At 40.4% G+C, this 21477-nt stretch overlaps 1 protein-coding gene across 2 annotated transcripts in view; it reads left to right on the top strand.

The window, feature by feature from the left end:
* The first annotated feature begins 531 nt into the window (after positions 1–531).
* LOC129331686 (lipase member M-like) overlaps positions 532–21477 on the top strand; it is a 59759-nt gene continuing 38813 nt past the window's right edge. Inside the window, exons 1-2 of one of the 2 annotated variants that reach the window (XM_054982116.1) lie at positions 532–549; positions 13154–13265. The gene's annotated coding sequence lies outside the window, so the exon portion shown is untranslated. Of the gene's footprint in view, positions 550–13153; positions 13266–17849; positions 17935–21477 lie in introns of those variants that run through there. The other variant, XM_054982117.1, reaches the window with a different exon arrangement.

Below are 21477 nucleotides of genomic sequence, written 5' to 3'. Positions count from 1 at the left end.
TATACTTGCAAACCAACTTTGTGGAGTGGACTTTATGGTTAATTTCCCTGAAGGGCTGGGAGATTTGTCCTTTTGCTCCTGTGTTGTTAGGATAGTTAAAAGGACTGGTGAAAACCTTCCTCGTCTTCAATACATATGCCATCACTTGCAGTGGCATTTTCTTGTTTACTGTCTGTATCCTCAAAGGATCCTCATAAGCACCATATCCCAGTAGTAGCAGAGAGTCCATAAATAAATCTTGACATGGTGATTCTCATGGAGGGGCTGTGATTAATCCTGTATCCTCTAATGAGTTGTCTAGATCCTTGATATCCTGTTTCAAGGTAAGTCTTGTCCAAAAAGGCACAGTCATTGCAAGGGAACTGTGCCTCTCAGGTCAGTCACCTGTCCCTGCCTTCTCCTCCCCAATCAGCCTAGCCCCGATTGGCTGGTAGGGAATTTTAATTGGAGTGTGGCAAGCACTGCCAGGAGCCTCCCCGCCCCACGGAATATGGTGGCCACCATGCACCCTGATTCCACTCACTGAAGGCCCGCAAATGGATCCCCCAGGTAAGTAGGGGTCTGGCATTTTTATTTTGCAATTCTAGAATTTCCAATCTCTGTCTTGTTTTTCCCAGTTGATGTATATATAAACATATATTGGTTTCTTTTTGGTTTTCCCTAATCCTTTCAGTCTCAATTGTGTTGCTTTGTATAGCTTTATTAATTTCTGTACTCCCAGTTAATAGCTCACTTTTAACTTCTTGCAGTCTGATTGTTATTTCTTGTCTTAAACTCTTCTGTATCCTTTCCTTTGAATGTTGAATCAGTCTTTTCACTGTCGTAATTGATTTGCTATTGATTCAATCTTCTTTGATAAATCATTTGATATTTTATTCAGTGATGAGATAAATCCATTTCCTCACCCTCAATATTGCTTGTTGCTCCCTTAACTTTTTGGTGTCATTTTGTGTCCCTTTTGTTGTCATCTTATTCTTCCTGTCTTTTCTTCTTTCTTTAAAAATACTATATGTTTTTTCTCAATGGATATAAGTTTGAATATAATTTCTACACCATTCACCTCTAATATTTCAACACCTCACAGTAATAATGCAATATAACAGGAATTGAAATTTTTTTTACTACTTAAAAAACTAATTTGCTATAACCCTTCAAAAGCCCATTTAGATATTGTATTAACTATTCTTCTAGCCCAATAATAACAATAAATGACAATAAAAATTAACTAAACATAATATAATAATATAAATACTTTTTAAAATTAGAAAAAATAGAAATTAAAAAACTAGTAACTGCAGTTAATTTTAAAACCACCAGATGTCACCCTTATCAAAAGCTTTTTAAAAGCTATTTTTCTGTATGTGTATTCAAGGCTATGGACTCTCAGAAGCCTTTTTATTCTAACACTAAATTATGTCACAGAAGCTATTTATAGTCAAGGTCACAGTTTACATTCCAGCAGATAAAGTGTGACTCTACCTCATGTTTGGAAAGTTATGAAGTGGACTAATAATTATGGGCTAATTCTGTTACACATGAAAGATCAGTCCCTGGGTATTTCTTTTTGTGTGCTACATTTCTATGTGTGCTACGTTTATGTTTCACCTCTCTTCCTTTATAGAACTCAAGGCAGGGTGTGTTTGTGTGTTGCTATCCTCCCCTGATTCTTTTGGTGATTCTTCTGGTTTTTGAAAGAAGCTGCTACTTTGAAAAGTGTAGTATTTTTATAACAACTAAAAAAAAATACATAATTTCAAGTGCATTTTGGTATAATAATAATTATTTAGAACATTTTATGCTACCTTTACAGAAATCCACTCGAGGCAGAACATAAAATATATTTTTTTTAAAATTAAAAGATTAATTAAAATCCAGCGTTTAAAAAAGCCTCTGCCCACCATAAAACATAGATCACAAAGACAGGCCACAAACAGCTTAAAAGAACAATTCCCAGACTAAAATAGTGCTAAAAAAATCAACCCCAATAAGTTTTTAGTATCACTTTTATCTAAATCTCAACATACCTAGATCTGTGGATACTTAAATCCATAGACTGAAGCCATGAACAGATCTTTCTGCAAAGTGAAAAAGCCCCCTAAGTTTGCAGAAAAAAACTGAAATTAAAAAAGGGGCAGTTACCCTCTCAATAATAGAAGCAAGATTAAGAAAATAATATCCTCTCAGTGGCCATTGTGGGGGTTGCTAGGCAATTCCAAGAGTACTGCCAGCTTTCAAGCTTGTCAGTAAAACACGCAGGTACAGCGAACGGCCCTTTCCAGGACTGTTTTGGCCTCTGAGTAGGAAGACTCAGTAGGGTTTGGTTTGGCAGCAATCACCAGGCAACTCCAATATCATATGACGTGCGTGCTTCAACAGCAGCCACCCAACAAAAACATTGTAGTATAGTAGTTAGAGTTCCAGGTTGAGTAATTTTAGCTTCCACTTCTTCAAGGTCATCATTTTGGCTACTAGAAATAGGCACTGTAACCCACATTCTGCGTTCACTGATAGAACTCCTCTTGTATTACTGTGTATATAAATCAAAGACTAAAACACATGTAACTTTAATAGCAACATGAAATTTGTCTCTGAGTTGATGTTAGTATGAAAAGTTACCATGTCAGTTGAACAACCCATGTTATTGTTTTACTAAAGATGTTGATTAAAAGTCTCTGCAAGGAATTTGTTGGCAGGAATGTACATTGTGTCAATGTTAAGTTCTATTAGATTAATGTAATATGATGAAGCATTTCTTTTTTACTTTTAACACGGGGCATTAAAAGCTGCACACCCAGTTGTTTCAGAACTGAATGATGCAGAATTTGAATGCATACTGTTGGTATCTCTCAACTAATTCCCTCCCAGACCTGTAGCATAGCACGGTATTGCACCGGTAAAATAAAGCCTGATGAAACTGGCTTTATTTTATCATATACAATCACACATACCCCTGACGATTTAACAGGAATATTTTAAAGAAAAGTGAAAAGATAAGTGAATTCAGCCCATGTAGTTCATATTTAGAATTTGTTTAAGGAACATGAGTTGACTAGATAAAGTTAGAGAGTTAAATCCATGGTCCCCCCCTTTGGGATTATTTTCAATGTGAAATCTATTCAAGGGCCTGGGTCAGCTGTTTGATATTGTGTTTTAAATTGTTATACATAAATTTTATTGAAATGTCTTATAAGGGTAATCTGCCCTGAGCCTGCCTGTGCGGGGAGGGCGGAATTGAAGTTGAAACAAAAATAAATAAATAAAGTTAAAAGAACCAAATTTGCACAAAACATGGCCTTCCCTCTAATCAAAAGACCTTCTAAATTTCAAGCAGATCGAACAAAGGGGTCAAATTTACAGACCCCCCCCCCAAAGTAGGTCCCTCTCTGTGCAGCTGCACTTATCTCTACTCCTGCCTGAAAAATCAGATGTTGATCAGTAGGGGTGTGTGATTCAGGTTCAGTATTCAGTTACAAATACGGAATTTTACCCAGTAAAATTTGATATTACCAAACTTAAAAGGGTTAAGAGCACAGGACTCTAATCTGGAGAGCCGGGTTTGATTCCCCACTCCTCCACTTGAAGCCAGCTGGGTGACCTTGGGCTAGTCACAGCTCCCTGGATCTCTCTCAACCCCACCCACCTCACAGGGTGCTTTGTTGTGGGGATAATAATGACATATTTGTAAACCTCTCTGAGTGGGCATTAAGTTGTCCTGAAGGGCGGTATATAAATTGAATGTTGTTGTTATTATGATGATGAAGAGAAATGAATAATTATTTTCCATCGCTGCTGTATTTTGTCATTTGTCCATTTTGAAGCTTGTCTTTAAACAGATCTCTCTCATATTTCAACATTCAGTGATTTTCTGTTGATAGAATTAACTTTTATTTGAGTTAGAAAATGTTGACTCTTCTGGATGTAAATCAAATGGTGATGAGGAAATTCAAAAGTCTTTCTGCTTGAGCCAGCTGCTCGAGGGAAGCATCTATCCAAGGCTGGAGAGTAGTGGCCTCTGGTTCACCCCCCTTCTTCTCTCTGTGTTGACATATTCATTCCCACCCTGGCCATTTGTCTTGTTTTCATTGCCATTCATTTGTTTTGAAATCCTAAAATTAAACAGAAAACTCCCCTGAAGAGAGAAATCCACATTTTTGGGGTGCTTGATTCCTCCTCCTTTTTCTAAATTAAAGTTTCATTGTGAGTCATAAATGCTGAAATCTTTTTATGCAAATATCTCAGTGATTTCTGCTGTTCAATTTCTTTGATTTGTTGCTACAATTGAATTGGATTTTAAATATCTGTTTTAAAAAAGTAAAATGTAATTCTCATACTTCTTATCCTACTGGGTATTGCAAGCATGGGAAAGGATTTATGAACTTTTTATTTGTAAGGTTTACTAACCTATGGAATATTTTTAATACTTCTACCCTTCCTTTGTAATTTTTTTGTAATTTCTATGGATATAGAACTTAGGTAATGATATTGACCAAGTACAGTGGAATAAGATATGGAAAGTTAATATCAAAATAACTAAATCTGCTGTGTTTAAAAAGAATTTATATAAGCTATTCCATAGATGGTATCTAACGCCAGATAGACTGGCGAAAATGTTTAAAAATATATCAAATAAGTGTTGGAAATGTAAATGTGGAAAAATGTCCCTATACTTTCTTTACATTTCCTATTACAAAGTATCTTACAGATATCAATTCCTTTGAAACCAGAATTTTTTAAAATTAAACTGTATGCCGGATATAAAGAGAGAGCAAGAACACTTGGTAATCCATATAGTAACAGTGGCTAGAATCTTACTAGCAATCTATTGGAAACAACAAAGAATCCCTCAGCAAGAAGAATTAATAACAAAAGTAATGGAGACGGCGGAAATGGATAAATTAACATTGTTAATGAAAGGGCAAATGGAAGAAAACATCTCGGTACCATGGGATCCCTTCTACAAATGGATGGCAAATAATTACAATGTGTAAACATAAATATGATACTAAGACTAACTGTATAATGACATAATAGAACTCACAATTAAAGATGTAACAAGATGAAATATAAGAGGTAAAGAAATAGACAACAGATATCAACAAGTAAAATGATAATTGTCTCATGTCTGTATATGTATGTGTGAAAATAATACAAAATATTTTTTAAAAAAAGAGAGGGGGGAACTTTCTTGTTCTCTTTAGGCAGGCCATTCCCAGCAGGATTTTTCATTGTTTCCCAACTCTCTTAGGAGTTTTTGGGGGGAGACTACCACTTCAGTAGCCACCACCATCTCTTGGAGTCCAACCCTCTCACCAGTTTGATGCCAGGAGGCCATCAAATCAGACTGCTTGCTAAACTGGAGGTGGCAGGGCTTGTAGATAGGAATCAGGTTAGTCTCTATCTCTTTATTGAGATAGTCATTTCACTTCTTGTTAATTTCACTTCTCTACAGAGCCAGCAAAAATCCTTTTCAGAGAGTTTGTTAATAATTGACAGAGCTTTGGGGAGGCAAAGAAGAAATTAACAAACCCTCTGAAGAGTGATATAGGCAACTCTGTAGAGTGAGGTGAAATTCAAACTACGCTTCCCGGCTAACGTCATGTCTCCCTTCGCTTGAGTGTCTTTGTGTAATTCATCTTGTGTGGTTTAGTTCCAGAATCCTGCGACAACACTGTAGCCAATAGCCAGGTGCTATTCACCTCTGAGGGATTTATATTTTCCCCACTGGATGCACAGGGGTTCGAGTGTTGGACTCGGATCTGGCAGACCCAGGTTTGAATTCCCTGTCTGCCATGGAAGCTCACTAGGTGACCTTGAACTAGTCACACACTCTCAACCTAACATACCTCACAGGGTTGTGGCTGAGGATGAAATGGAGGAGAGGAAAATGATGTAAGCCAACTTGTGCCCCTATTGCAGAGAAATAAAACAAAACAAAACAAACATATGAATTTAGGAGTAATGAGGATTTCTCAGTCTGATTGTTTCTAACAACAATAGCTTATCTCTGTAAATGAGTGCCCTTCTTAAGATGAAATGTTTTCTGCTGCTCTCATCCATGACAACATGAACATGACTAAGTCTGGCTGGTTAGTGGAGAACTTTCTGGGGATCCATTATTCCACCAAATCACCAAACAATGCCTAGGCATTGTTAAGAAACATTACCAAAATATTTAACAGCAACAGAATGTGATGTACGGGATACGTGAGACATTCTTGGATGAACATCTAGGGGAAGCCATCAGTAGAAACTATCCTACACTAGGATGTAAGTTTAATTGAGCTTTCTGAAATCGGAGTAATGAATAGGTTTGGCCTGTGCATCAGATAAGAACATGCCCTCTAAAGCAGATATAATTAAGAGGTGAGCCCCAACTATTAGGCAGTAATTCAATATGTACCTGCTCTGCATACACATGTTGCATGCTGTCCCAACTATTATGTATAAATTACAAATGTACCTGCTCTGTATACACACATACACCTGCTCTACATGACTGGTAAGCTGCATGCTGCATGACTGGTAAGCATTGGAACTTGAAAAAAGCAATGAATCTTTTCAATGAGGAGGTTTCATTATTCTCAAGGATTTTGGATTTGTGTTGTTGTTCCAGAAAATCAAGGCAATGATTTAAAAGAGTAATTTCCATGTATATCTTTGGCTCAGGAGTTCCATTATGCACATGCCTAGTTTACAGCATTTTTTAAAACAAGTTACCCTTTTCATCCATTACAAACACTGGAACTGGTGAGAATTCATTTGGGGGACTGATGCAGCTGAATTTATGTATGGATATCTGATGCAGAGAAGATTAATAGGACTCATTAAGATGCTGATCAAAATGTCGACAGAGGACTAATTTTTACCAAATCAGCCCGGTGTGGAATCCTTCGATCGTTCTACCGGGAATGATGTCATTCTTGGCATGACAAGAAAGTGCTCCAGAGTGCAAGGGAGGGCACTGCAGGTCTCCTGGGCCCATTCCTTGTGAATTTTCCCTCCAGCAGGCCAGGTGAGCAGTGGCAGGGGATGGAGGCTGGGAATGAGGGATTCCCCCACCCCCACCATCAGGGGAACGGGATCCCTATCATGGGAGCAGCCAGTGCTGCACCATGGCAAGCAACTCCATGCTGAACCAGCACTGTGACTTGGCAAGCTTCTCTAGGGCAAGCCAACATCATGTTTCGGTGAGCTGCCCCAGGCCTGGCTTCTGATGTCAGACATCACCACACCTCAGCAAGACAAGCTGTTCTGGGCTGCCCAACACCACACCTCAGTGAGGTGATCCACCCTAGGTCCAGCCACTGCAATGGTGAGGTGAGGAGAGCTATGTCAGGGCAACTCGGAGCTGCAGTGAGACCTGGTCCGTGCGAACCATAACAAGGTGTTGGTCCAGGAGAAAGTTAAGGATGCAGGGGCTTCCTCCTTCCAGAGAGGGCAGGAGGACAGCTGCTCAGGAGCTCTGATGATATTAAAGTTTTAAAGGTTTTTAACAACTAAATAACTTTCCTGTCTTGAGAACTGCTATCTTTGAACCTGTTATCTTGTGCCTAAAGACCTTGCTAATGTAATTCTTAACTTGAACAGCTGGCCAGGTGGACAGTTTTCTTTTTTCTTCCCTAAGCAGCAGCAGGAAGGCTAATTACTTCCTACTGACTGACAGAGTCCTGAAAAGCCTGGTCTTTTGATAACCTAAGTACAAGGATGGCCAATTAGAAATCCAAGCCTTTTGCACATACTTGCAAGGTCGTATTTGGTTTTTGCAAGCCAGATAGTTACAGTAATTTATTGCTTGCCTTGTTAGTGTGGTTTGGACACTTAGGAGAGAAAGCAGATACTAGCCACCAAGCTTGCCAAGAAGCCTCTTCCACTTTAACACTCCTTAATTTGACCAGGTTCAACTCTGCAAGGGAAAACTACAGAGCATGAAAATAACCCCCTAAATAACCTCTTGGTAACTCTGAGATACTGGAGCTGCTACAAACCCACGTCCAACTCAGGCTTAGGCTTACCTTCCCTTACTGTCAGGGCCGGATCTAGTCCATGACATCATCAGGCAGGGTGGAGCATGCCGCCCACACGGCAAGCTGGGTGCCCCAGCACACTGCGGAGTTGGCGGAGGCAGCATGAGGGGCTGGGAAGCTGCCCACATCATTTGCCTGCCCTGCAGGATGGGGTGGCCAGCCGCCCCGTCCTGTGGGGCAGGCGAATGGTGTGGGCAGCCTCCCAGCCCCCCGTGCTGCCTTTTGCCTGCCCCACAGGACAGGAGGTGCGCGGCAAGCTGGCTGCCCTCTGTCCTGCGGGGCAGGCAAAAGACAGCATGGGGGGCTGGGAGGCCGCCCGCGTGTTCCTGGTGGCTGGCAGCTGCACTCTCCACCCCCTCCTTGGCGGTGCCAGGGCAGACTACCCCCTGCCCCCCTTGATTCAGCCCTGCCTACCCTGAGGTAAAACTTCTCCTCTTTAAGCCTATGGAGCTGTATACTGGGCTGGGAAGCCTCTGGTAGCGTGCTTGATGTTAAGCTTCAACTTTTCTTCTTGTCCCACTCTTAAGAAATATTAAAAATGGTTACCCAGCCAAGTCTTAGGGGACAGATCAGGGGTTTGCATTTTCCTTTAGCAGGAACTGGCACACAAGGCTTGGGGAGGTTCAAAATGTAACTGAAGGTTTATTTATGGAAGGTTAAAATCAAAAGGCAGGTGTTTGAACTTAAGTAACAGAAAGGTTTTTATACAGCAACTTCACTGGTGTGAGGTACAAAACACTTGGTTTAACACTAGGTTGCAGGCTTCTTTCTGAGGTTGACACCGCTTCACAAATGTTTCCCCTTTAAAGCACAGACATAGCACGACTTCCCCTCCTCTCCAGACTTAAGGGTGAGACAAACTCTTACTAGATACTGGGCAGGTGTTATAGTTATGAGCTGGCACTGAAGGGGAGACTCCTTTCTCCCGACTTCCTTGGCCCACTATAATTCCCAGATCTCTCAAGTCTAAGCAGAAGTTAGTGCTGGTTTTTCCCACTTTAGTCGGAGGATGAACAGTGCTTCACAAACGTTTCTTCACACAGAGGATTTTCTGGCTGACCCTCTCTGGTCAAAAGCCAGGCTCCAACTCCCTTTTCAGTCTCTTGTTTACTCTCCAACTCCAACTGACAGCTTCCCCAACATTCCACCCCCAACTGCCATTTCAGGCTAGCCACATAGGTGGGGGGGGGGGGGAAGGAAACATGTCAATCATACTTTCACTTCTGGAAATCTCAGCATCTGAAGCTGAGTCCATCAGAGGAGCATTGGACTGAGGGGGTGGGGAGGAATGATGCAAAGGAACTGACGCCATTGAGCGTATAGCCACTATGCACTTTGAATTTTGACTCTTAAATTGATTACATTAACTTTTGTGACAAAAAGGACCCAATAAGGTGGTTTTCAGTAACTGCTTTGAGAAAGGGGCATCCGGAACGGGAACCTTTTGCTGGCGTACCCGTCAGCAGTTACGTGGAATGTTATTATAATAAGGATTTGTAATTGTGAAATGTTATTGTATGCGATTTTGCACTGAGAAACAATATATCCTAGTGGTTGGAATAAATTGCACTTGTGAAAATTGGATGATACAAACTAGTACAATATATACTACCTAGTTAGTTGGGCACGGTTGTATACAATTTGTTGTGCAACCTGATAATAAGACAGAAGACTGCTCTTACTAATGAGAGCACTTCATGAGAAGACCTTTTTAAGAGTCAGGTATAATGCTAGAGGTTGCCTTTCTGAACCAATTAGCACCCACAAAGGAGTCAGGCAAGGATGTTTGCTGGCTCCAATGCTATTTAACTTCTATATAAATGATGTGGTGGCCTATCTTGGTTTGTCTGATTTACACCCCCTTAAAATCCAGCATCGGCACATCTCCATCCTCATTTATGTGGACGATGCGGTTTTATTAGCCTCAATAGGCCTCAGGAGAGCTCTCTCAAAGTTTGCAGAATTTTGTAACATGAACCAGCTAGAGATAAACTATCCCAAGACCAAGGTCATGGCTTCTGGAAAACACCAAAAGAAGAGTTCCTGGGTCATTATTGCTCATTAATGGTTACTCTCTTGAGCAGGTAACTAGCTTTAGGTACCTGGGCATGGTTCTACAAGCCTCTGGGGCAAGGAATGCCCATAATAAATCCGTGGTGGCACAAGGAGAAAGAGCTGCAAACACTATACTCAAAGTCTTACATACAAAAGGGGCTCATTTTGTCCAGGCAGCTCAAAAATTGTTTCAGGTGAAAGTAATATCATAATTGCTACCTGGCACCTTTCTGGGCTCCCCTGCATCAAGTTTTTCCCCACGGAAGAGGGTTCAGTCTAAATTTTTAAGAGCTGCCCTCCAAGTTCCGAGGGGGGTCCCAAATGCTCTGATTTGCTTGGAAACTGGTTCAATAATGATTGGAGCCAGAATTACCCTTGCCTTACTCAGATACTACTAGTTCAGTATCAATTTCAACTCTCAGCGTCTGATCCACTTGATTCTACTGGACAGTTTCCAGTCCAAATGGCGGAAGGCAGTCCATAATAAATTACACCTTCTTGGTTTTTCGCCCCAAGCTATTTTGGCTATGAACTGGGACCAGGCCAAGTCTGTCCTGAAACAAAGACTATTTGATATAGTGAGACAGGCTGATCTGGCTAGATACCTGGCCTTTGTAGCTCCTGAGAAAACTAGATTTCGCTTGACTCCCCTTGCTTACTTAACCCATATTGAGGACTGTAAGCTCAGGAGAGCTTTTACACTAGCTAGATGCTCAGCACTTCCCTCGGCAGTGCTAGAGGGTCAGTACAAGGGGATCCTATGGGTGCAGAGGATGTACCAGTGTGACACAGGGGAAGTCGAAACCATAGAGCACATGTTTTTTAGGTGCTCCTTGTATCAGTTTGCTTGTGTCAAACATATTTCACTGCTAACAAAGGCATGGCCAGGCTGGTCAAAATCAAATTATATCAATTACTTGTTATCTATCTCAGATTATTACCATTAATGTAGCCAAATTCTGACTGCTTGTTACATAACTCAAAAAGATTATGTAAATTCCCTCATGTTTGCTAATGGATGAGGCCTAGCTGCAACTCTCTTCTGGGTATTTTAGCACATCTGGATGTATGTACCTACCCTTTTTTCTGAATATAATCATATAATTTTAATCTATTTTTATCTATCTATTTTATTAATATTATTTTTAGATGCATGTTATACTGACACAGTGCCGTAATAATAAAACTTATGACTTAAGACTTATGGGGCGAGGTGTTCTGGAGGAGGCAGTGAAGGGTGTTTTGGAGGAAGGAGGCAAAGGGTAAGAGTCTTTGCCAGGGAAGCGGGGGGGGGGGGGAAGGGTTAAGGCTCTTTGGCAGGGACAAGAGTAAAGGGAAAGGTTCTTTAGAGATGAAGGGGGATGAAGGGTAAGTTTCTTTGGCAGGGAGGGGGTAAAGCACCAAAGAATTTGGGAAGTAACAAGAGTAACAATGAAGGGTGCTTGGGAAAGAAGAGCCAAGCAACAGGGAAGGGGGGGGTCTGTGTAACAAGGAAGGGGGGCTGGGATAACTGTGGAGACAACTTTCTTCACAATCAGTAACATTTTGTTGTGGGACCCTGCTTGCATTCACATTTGTGCGTTCTGTCATTTGGGAACCCATCTGAACCCACTGATCTGAGACTATAAGTACTTATATTATTATAAAGTAAATATTTTGGTTAATGTCTTTATTCATAATAATAGTCATTTCATACTATCTGCACAGATATATTTAAATGGGAACAGCTTTATACTACTTGGCATGTTCTCTTCCATTCCAATTAATACAGTGAAGAATGTTAGTTTTTCTGATCTGATGTGCTACTGGCTTATGCACATATGATAGTAATATGGCACAAATATGGTGCCAGTCTGCCATATTAGATAGTTTGAGAAGCAGCCTTCTCTAAGCCTTATGACGGGGCTGGTAGGAAATGGAAGGAAGAGCAGATGGCAGTCACAGGTGAGGAAGTAGAGCTTGGACAGAAAAGCTCTGTTTTAATCCCGGAAGTTCTAGGCACGTCCCACCGTGGGAATGCTGCTGGTGTTGCAAGCACAAAAGCAGGACTTGCACTTGAAATGTATTTGGTTTTTAAAAATTCATGAGCTATCTATAATGACCCTAGGAAGGCAGCAAATTGTAACCAAGTGCCATTCGTGGCTACTTGGCTAGCTGCCATGCTGACACCTTCTGAGCAAATCATTGATGTAATTGTATGGACTGCTTGGCTTGATAGGAAATTCGTATTGTGGGCAAAGTAAGATCAAATTTGTGAAAAACTTATTTGTGAAAATCTAATCACAAACATTTTTTTTAAGTCTCATCCTTTTCAAAAAGTGGTTTGCCATGTGGCATCATGGACAGTTGCTTGAGAAACAGAAATTCTAGCAAGAGTTTCCTTGTCTTGTTGGGGACAAGCACATGCCCTTTGACATTTAGATCTAAGTCACTGTGTGTAATTATGTAGGGCAAGAAAATAGCTAAGGAAAACAGCAACAAACACATTACTTTAGTTCCTCTTTAGAGTACGCATTCACAGTTGTCCAAAGTTCCTTTCTCTACTTCTACATGATGCTTTGTTATGGGGGGGGGGTCTTTTTCTAAAATTCACTCTTTTAGATATAGTTATTGATTCCTCTTACTGTCTTTTTTTCTCTTTGAAGAGCGGGATTTCTCTTTCATTTCTCTTTGAAGAGAAATCAAGGCTCCCTTTTGTAACTTCAGTCCCTGTACTTGATTTATGTTATACGCCCCAGGGTGGTGCTCTAGCAGGAAGACAGGAAGTCTTGGGAAGACTTTGCCTGCCTCTGAGCACCTACAGAGTAAAATTCTGAAATTTTGGAGAACATCCCTTTCTGCCCCTCCTTCACTCCAAATATCTCTTTTAAAAAGGAATTGATTAGAAACTAATTCTGAATTAATAAAAAGTCAAAAAGAAAAGGATTGTTGGCCTTCAAGGAGAAACTGGATAAAGAATGAAAAGAATTTCTTTTAAGGATCCTCCTTTGAGAGCACATTGTTTTGAGGTGTCATTTTTCTTTGAAACTTTCAGTGTTTCTTTCGTACACCTGAAATGTTCTGTTGTCTTGCAGGTTATTGAGAATGTGGCTAGTACTGTTTATCATGATGTTTATACAAGGAGTTGTGAGTCTGGAAGAAATTAAAAATGAAGCAAAAGTGAATCCTGAAAAGTTTATGAACATTGTAAGTGAAATGCCTACGCAAACGCACACTATAAAAGCACTGATGATTTGGCACCAGTTTAAAGATTCAGTTGGGGGTTGAGGAGGGGCTGCTGCAGAAATGCAGTAGAGAACAATTGTGAGTTGTTCCCTTCAACCACGCAGCTAGCATTGAATGTGAACTGGGATTTCCACTCTTTGGGGAGCAAATATATAAGGTGGCTTCATGTGGGTTGCCATGTTAGTATATAGTCACAGAACAAAATTCAAGTCCAGTAACACATTAAAAACCTACTTTTTCCAATGTCTAAGCTTTCATGTGTTAAAGCTCACTTTGTTAGATACAAAAGATACTTCCTGTGCTTTCTGTATCTGGCAAAGTAAACTTTGACTCGTGAAAGCCCGTACCCTGGAAGGTAAGACCTGGGTCTTACCTTCTTCTTCCCCTCTTCTCCCCATGGCTGCACGATGATGCCAGTTCCAGTAATGTCATTTCTGGTGATGTCACCATGCAGGTGCAGGAGTTCACGTGCACTTTATAGCGGGCCAATTTGTGCCTCAAATGGGCCCAATTTGGCCTGTTTGGGGCCCAAATCAGCTTGTGGTCGCATGATAATATCAGTGACACTGTTGCGCTGCATTGGGAGTGAGCCCAGGAGGCCAGTTCCCATACCTTCCTCCCTCGCCAATCTGGTAAGTGGAGGTGGGGAGTGGGGAGTGGGGGGTGAAAGCAGGGGATTCTCCACCCCACCGGGGGAATGGGATCCTTACCCTGGGGTCACTTAGCATGACTGGAATGCTCTGGTTTGCCAGAAATTTCAAAACTAAGTTGAATGTAAACATATTGTACTGCACATTTCATTGCTCCATATGCACTTTATTGTTTTCTTTTATATTATATTAGAGCAATCTGCTCAAAAAAACCTTCATTGGCTAGGGATGAGGGTACTAATTGCAGGCCCTTCTCCAATTTACCTTTCTAGGAAAGGTGATAGAGTGTGTGGTGGAGGAACAGCTCCAGGGCTTTCTGGATGACATATCTGCCCTTGACCCATTTCAGTCTGGTTTCTGCCCAGGGTTTGGTACTGAAAGAGGTTTAGTTGCACTGATGGATGATATTTGTTTAAATTTGGACAGGGGACGGGTAATACTACTAGACCTTTAACATAGTTGACCTCTCCATTCTCATCCACTGGCTTGAATATGGATTGGTGTTCACGCTTTTTTGTCTGACTGGATACCAAGAGTCTCCACAAGAAGTGCAGAATCAACTCAGTAGGATTTGTTTTGTGGAGTGCCACAGGATTCTAATCTATTAACTGTGCTCTTTTCACATTTGTTTTTTGTTTGTTTCAACTTATAGCCTGCCCTCTCCACAAGCAGGCTTAGGGTGGGTTACAACAATGTCAAATGTTATACAAAGAATAATATAAATTGCAGCATAAAATTACATCAAAGCAATAATCTACAATATAAATAAGCTATTAAATACAACCAGCTGAAGGTGTCTGCTAACATATCTAAATAACATGGCTGGAAAGAAGACAAACAATGCATAAATATATTTGCCAAAGAAATCTAGGGCAAGCAGGGCAGAGCAAGGGAGGCCAGGAAGGACAGATCGCCCCGGCCATTGGCCCAATGGAATATCTCCATTTTACAGACCCTGCAGAACTGCAGTAAGTTTCAAAGGGGCTGGATCTCCGCTGGGAGCATGTTACACCAGGCTGGTGCCAGAACTGAAAAAGCTCTGGCCCTGGATGAGGCTCAGCTCTGTTTGTCATTATCAAAGCCTCCAGATGAGTTTGTCTTGGTTTTGAAATGATGCTTCAAGGCTGTGGGCAGGTGCCTAAAGAAGAACAAGCTGAATCTGAATCCAGAGGTCATGATGAATTGAAAGACTGATATTCTAGAGGTTCTGAATTCACTTGTCCTTGATGGAGTGAAGTTGGCTTTTTCAGAGCAGGTCAAGAGCTTGGAAGTGTTCATGGACCCTACCTTGTTCTTTAAAAAAGCAGTTTGGCATGGTGACCATGAGTGGCTTCTATCAGCTGTATCTGGTTCACTGACTCATTGCCTAGATGTAGCCAATTTGGCCACACTGATTCATGTTTCTATGACTTGATGGTTCCATAACTGCAAGATGGTGTACAAGAGGAAAGATTGGGTAAAAATATTTTAATAAAACAAACTGTGTTGCTGCAGCCTTTGCACTGCTGCTTAAGCAAGCAGAATTTCTCTTTGCATATTTTCCTTTCCACTTACACATTGCTAGATCCAGCCCAAAGATAGAGAGACATGGCCACACCCTCAAGGGCAGGGTGAGAAATGATAAAGATTATATCTTTCTCCTGGCCCAGTGGCTGCCCTGAGGACCTGATCATGTGTTATTCTAGCCTGCCATATGCTGCATTGAGGTATATTTTTTTGCAGAAACTTAGTACTCAGATTAAGGAGGTAATCCTTTATCTCAGTGCCTTATCTAACTGTGTGAAACATGCTTATTTCAATATTCAAAGAACTGTGTAAGTGCAAGAGAAATTGGGAGCACATGAGGAAAGGGTACAGTGCAGTTTTATTCAGCCACATCACATATAAAAGTATATATAGCCCAAATTTAAGAAACTGCAGAGTAGTTATTTACTAACAGAGGATACTCTTCCAGTCAGTGAGTACACTGTTGCATAGCAGAGGAAACCAGGTTTTCCAGGTCCCTTACCTTTCCAGTGGGGTGGGTGGGTGGGGGGGAATCCAGCCCTCTTCTCTAGATCGTCTTCATGTACATGCAAAGCATGCACATGCTCCCAGCATGATGTGATGACATCACTTCCGGAAGGGACATCATTGTGTAGACCCCTGGAGCATGTAGGCCCCTAAACTAGCAATGCTATTGAAGAAACCTGATAGCTTTTTCCATCTGATACTTACAGGGTTATCAAGTACCATTTACAACTATAGTCCCCCTCAGGTAGATCCATTAAGCCTAACTCCATTGTGCACTTCCAGAGAAAACCACCAAGTTATTGTTTTGGGGTCAAAGATGTCAGCTAACCCCAGGGAGCATTTTGCCCTGTATCTGGACTCCCTAGTCACCCAGGTGCGCTCTGGATCCATCCCTATGTCCCCAAATCCATTTGAGCCCTCGCCGTGAAATGTTGGTCATTTTGCTGCTGCCTCCTTGGACCTCTGTTTTTGAGAATGGCAACTATAGCCTGCCCCGAAAATGTTTTACCCCTTTCCTCCCTAATTTCCCTTTAGCTAGCCTCCTATGTGTGCTGTATGTGGGTTTTTGTGCATTTGCCCTCTTAATTTCAAACTGTAACCATCTTAGAATCTTTGGTTCATGGGAAAGACCTAGTTTACAGAGCTTGTTAAAAGACAAGTACAAAGTGACCTTGGAGATAAGAGATTGCTCATTGGGGAGGCTTTCTGAGCACCAATTAACATTCCTGAGAACAGAACACATATCGTTTGCACCTGTGGGAAAAGGGTGGACCTAAGCTGCAAATAGGCTCATTTTCTTCCCACTCACATGTTTTATGCTAGCAACAGTGACATCAATTTCTGAGGTTCTTATTGGCTAAACAGGCCTGAGCCAATTGAAACCCTTACACTTAAAGTTAGTTAGCAATACCAGAAATTAGAGGTTAGGAGAAGCTAAGCAGATAGAGAATCCAGCTTCCTTTTGAAGATGGCTACCCCAATGCAGCCATCCTCTTGTTTGCTGTTTTGGACTTGGAGCAATGGTCCGGTTTGTCTCTATGGAAGAGAATCTGAACCTGTGCCTAATTGTGACTGCCTTCTGAATTACTGTGGAGTGTTTACTTAGAGTTAACTGCTAAGCCTTTGTTATGTCTCCCCACAGTTTGTCTTGTCTTTTTGAATATCTTTTCACCAAATAAATAATTATATTTTTTTAACTTGTTGTGGTTCTTGACACCTAAACCTCAAAAGGCTGAAGACAGTGTCTTGACACAAAAACTCTTACCAGGGCCGTTTCCAGACGGCTTACCTGCCTCCGGAACGTCGCGCCATCTTGCGGGGAAAACGCGATATTTCACGTTTTCCCCACAAGATGGCGTGACGTTCCGGAGGCAGGTAAGCCGTCTGGAAATGGCCCAGGTGAAACTTTGTTGAGAAAGTATACTTGCAAACCAACTTTGTGGAGTGGACTTTATGGTTAATTTCCCTGAAGGGCTGGGAGATTTGTCCTTTTGCTCCTGTGTTGTTAGGATAGATAAAAGGACTGGTGAAAACCTTCCTCGTCTTCAATACATATGCCATCACTTGCAGTGGCATTTTCTTGTTTACTGTCTGTATCCTCAAAGGATCCTCATAAGCACCGTATCCCAGTAGTAGCAGAGAGTCCATAAATAAATCTTGACATGGTGATTCTCATGGAGGGGCTGTGATTAATCCTGTATCCTCTAATGAGTTGTCTAGATCCTTGATATCCTGTTTCAAGGTAAGTCTTGTCCAAAAAGGCACAGTCATTGCAAGGGAACTGTGCCTCTCAGGTCAGTCACCTGTCCCTGCCTTCTCCTCCCCAATCAGCCTAGCCCCGATTGGCTGGTAGGGAATTTTAATTGGAGTGTGGCAAGCACTGCCAGGAGCCTCCCCGCCCCACGGAATATGGTGGCCACCATGCACCCTGATTCCACTCACTGAAGGCCCGCAAATGGATCCCCCAGGTAAGTAGGGGTCTGGCATTTTTATTTTGCAATTCTAGAATTTCCAATCTCTGTCTTGTTTTTCCCAGTTGATGCATATCTAAACATATATTGGTTTCTTTTTGGTTTTCCCTAATCCTTTCAGTCTCAATTGTGTTGCTTTGTATAGCTTTATTAATTTCTGTACTCCCAGTTAATAGCTCACTTTTAACTTCTTGTAGTCTGATTGTTATTTCTTGTCTTAAACTCTTCTGTATCCTTTCCTTTGAATGTTGAATCAGTCTTTTCACTGTCGTAATTGTTTTGCTATTGATTCAATCTTCTTTGATAAATCATTTGATATTTTATTCAGTGATGAGATAAATCCATTTCCTCACCCTCAATATTGCTTGTTGCTCCCTTAACTTTTTGGTGTCATTTTGTGTCCCTTTTGTTGTCATCTTATTCTTCCTGTCTTTTCTTCTTTCTTTAAAAATATTATATGTTTTTTCTCATTGGATATAAGTTTGAATATAATTTCTACACCATTCACCTCTAATATTTCAACACCTCACAGTAATAATGCAATATAACAGGAATTGAATTTTTTTTTACTACTTAAAAAACTAATTTGCTATAACCCTTCAAAAGCCCATTTAGATATTGTATTAACTATTCTTCTAGCCCAATAATAACAATAAATGACAATAAAAATTAACTAAATATAATATAATAATATAAACACTTTTAAAAATTAGAAAAAATAGAAATTAAAAAACTAGTAACTGCAGTTAATTTTAAAACCACCAGATGTCACCCTTATCAAAAGCTTTTTAAAAGCTATTTTTCTGTATGTGTATTCAAGGCTATGGACTCTCAGAAGCCTTTTTATTCTAACACTAAATTATGTCACAGAAGCTATTTATAGTCAAGGTCACAGTTTACATTCCAGCAGATAAAGTGTGACTCTACCTCATGTTTGGGAAGTTATGAAGTGGACTAATAATTATGGGCTAATTCTGTTACACATGAAAGATCAGTCCCTGGGTATTTCTTTTTGGTCTATGTGTGCTACGTTTATGTTTCACCTCTCTTCCTTTATAGAACTCAAGGCAGGGTGTGTTTGTGTGTTGCTATCCTCCCCTGATTCTTTTGGTGATTCTTCTGGTTTTTGAAAGAAGCTGCTACTTTGAAAAGTGTAGTATTTTTATAACAACTAAAAAAAAATACATAATTTCAAGTGCATTTTGGTATAATAATAATTATTTAGAACATTTTATGCCACCTTTACAGAAATCCACTCGAGGCTGAACATAAAATATATTTTTTTTAAAATTAAAAGATTAATTAAAATCCAGCGTTTAAAAAAGCCTCTGCCCACCATAAAACATAGATCACAAAGACAGGCCACAAACAGCTTAAAAGAACAATTCCCAGACTAAAATAGTGCTAAAAAAATCAACCCCAATAAGTTTTTAGTATCACTTTTATCTAAATCGCAACATACCTAGATCTGTGGATAGTTAAATCCATAGACTGAAGCCATGAACAGATCTTTCTGCAAAGTGAAAAAGCCCCCTAAGTTTGCAGAAAAAAACTGAAATTAAAAAAGGGGCAGTTACCCTCTCAATAATAGAAGCAAGATTAAGAAAATAATATCCTCTCAGTGGCCATTGTGGGGGTTGCTAGGCAATTCCAAGAGTACTGCCAGCTTTCAAGCTTGTCAGTAAAACACGCAGGTACAGCGAACGGCCCTTTCCAGGACTGTTTTGGCCTCTGAGTAGGAAGACTCAGTAGGGTTTGGTTTGGCAGCAATCACCAGGCAACTCCAATATCATATGACGTGCGTGCTTCAACAGCAGCCACCCAACAAAAACATTGTAGTATAGTAGTTAGAGTTCCAGGTTGAGTAATTTTAGCTTCCACTTCTTCAAGGTCATCATTTTGGCTACTAGAAATAGGCACTGTAACCCACATTCTGCGTTCACTGATAGAACTCACTCCTCTTGTATTACTATGTATATAAATCAAAGACTAAAACACATGTAACTTTAATAGCAACATGAAATTTGTCTCTGAGTTGATGTTAGTATGAAAAGTTACCATGTCAGTTGAACAACCCATGTTATTGTTTTACTAAAGATGTTGATTAAAAGTCTCTGCAAGGAATTTGTTGGCAGGAATGTACATTGTGTCAATGTTAAGTTCTATTAGATTAATGTAATATGATGAAGCATTTCTTTTTTACTTTTAACACGGGGCATTAAAAGCTGCACACCCAGTTGTTTCAGAACTGAATGATGCAGAATTTGAATGCATACTGTTGATATCTCTCAACTAATTCCCTCCCAGACCTGTAGCATAGCACGGTATTGCACCGGTAAAATAAAGCCTGATGAAACTGGCTTTATTTTATCATATACAATCACACATACCCCTGACGATTTAACAGGAATATTTTAAAGAAAAGTGAAAAGATAAGTGAATTCAGCCCATGTAGTTCATATTTAGAATTTGTTTAAGGAACATGAGTTGACTAGATAAAGTTAGAGAGTTAAATCCATGGTCCCCCCCTTTGGGATTATTTTCAATGTGAAATCTATTCAAGGGCCTGGGTCAGCTGTTTGATATTGTGTTTTAAATTGTTATTCATAAATTTTATTGAAATGTCTTATAAGGGTAATCTGCCCTGAGCCTGCCTGTGCGGGGAGGGCGGAATTGAAGTTGAAACAAAAATAAATAAATAAAGTTAAAAGAACCAAATTTGCACAAAACATGGCCTTCCCTCTAATCAAAAGACCTTCTAAATTTCAAGCAGATCGAACAAAGGGGTCAAATTTACAGACCCCCCCCAAAGTAGGTCCCTCTCTGTGCAGCTGCACTTATCTCTACTCCTGCCTGAAAAATCAGATGTTGATCAGTAGGGGTGTGTGATTCAGGTTCAGTATTCAGTTACAAATATGGAATTTTACCTAGTAAAATTTGATATTACCAAACTCCCGAACATTTTATGGCACATCATAAAAATGAGCGTGAATTTTGTTACACTGTACTCCAAGTTTTAGACATGAGAGGGAGCAATGTAGATCGTAAAACTCTCCTTCGTTTGGAAGCCAAATGGATTTTTAACCTTAGGACTGTGGCACCCAGCGGTCTCAATCAGGAGATAGATTTTTCTCCATTTCTGGCATGATGGGATCTTTCACTGGCTTTGTTGATTTTTGGTTCCTGTCCAACTTCTTCATTAAGTTTTGTGTATTGGTGCTATGTGCCCTTTAATTTGTTGGGGCAGTCTCTATTAGGTATGCTGGGCGTTCTATTTAGGTTACACCCACGTACTAGGGCTTGCAGATGGATGGGAGAAACTACAGCTGTTTTGAAATTGAGAAGAAACGTTTATTTCCTGTCTGCCGGCCAGCAACTTTTATTTGTTATGAAGTACCATATGATGTAATGGTAAATATGTACACAAAATAATTTCATGATGTTGTTATATTCTTACTGTTTAATTGAGGCTCACTATGTAAAGTACTGTGTTTTGTGTGTTTTCAGGAACTTATGATTTTGGCTGCTGAAGAAGCTTAA

Source organism: Eublepharis macularius, chromosome 6 (genome assembly GCF_028583425.1).
Source record: "Eublepharis macularius isolate TG4126 chromosome 6, MPM_Emac_v1.0, whole genome shotgun sequence".
Classification (NCBI taxonomy): domain Eukaryota; kingdom Metazoa; phylum Chordata; class Lepidosauria; order Squamata; family Eublepharidae; genus Eublepharis; species Eublepharis macularius.
The sequence above is the reverse complement of the archived record's forward strand: the minus strand, read 5'-3'. Positions and strand labels throughout refer to the sequence as shown.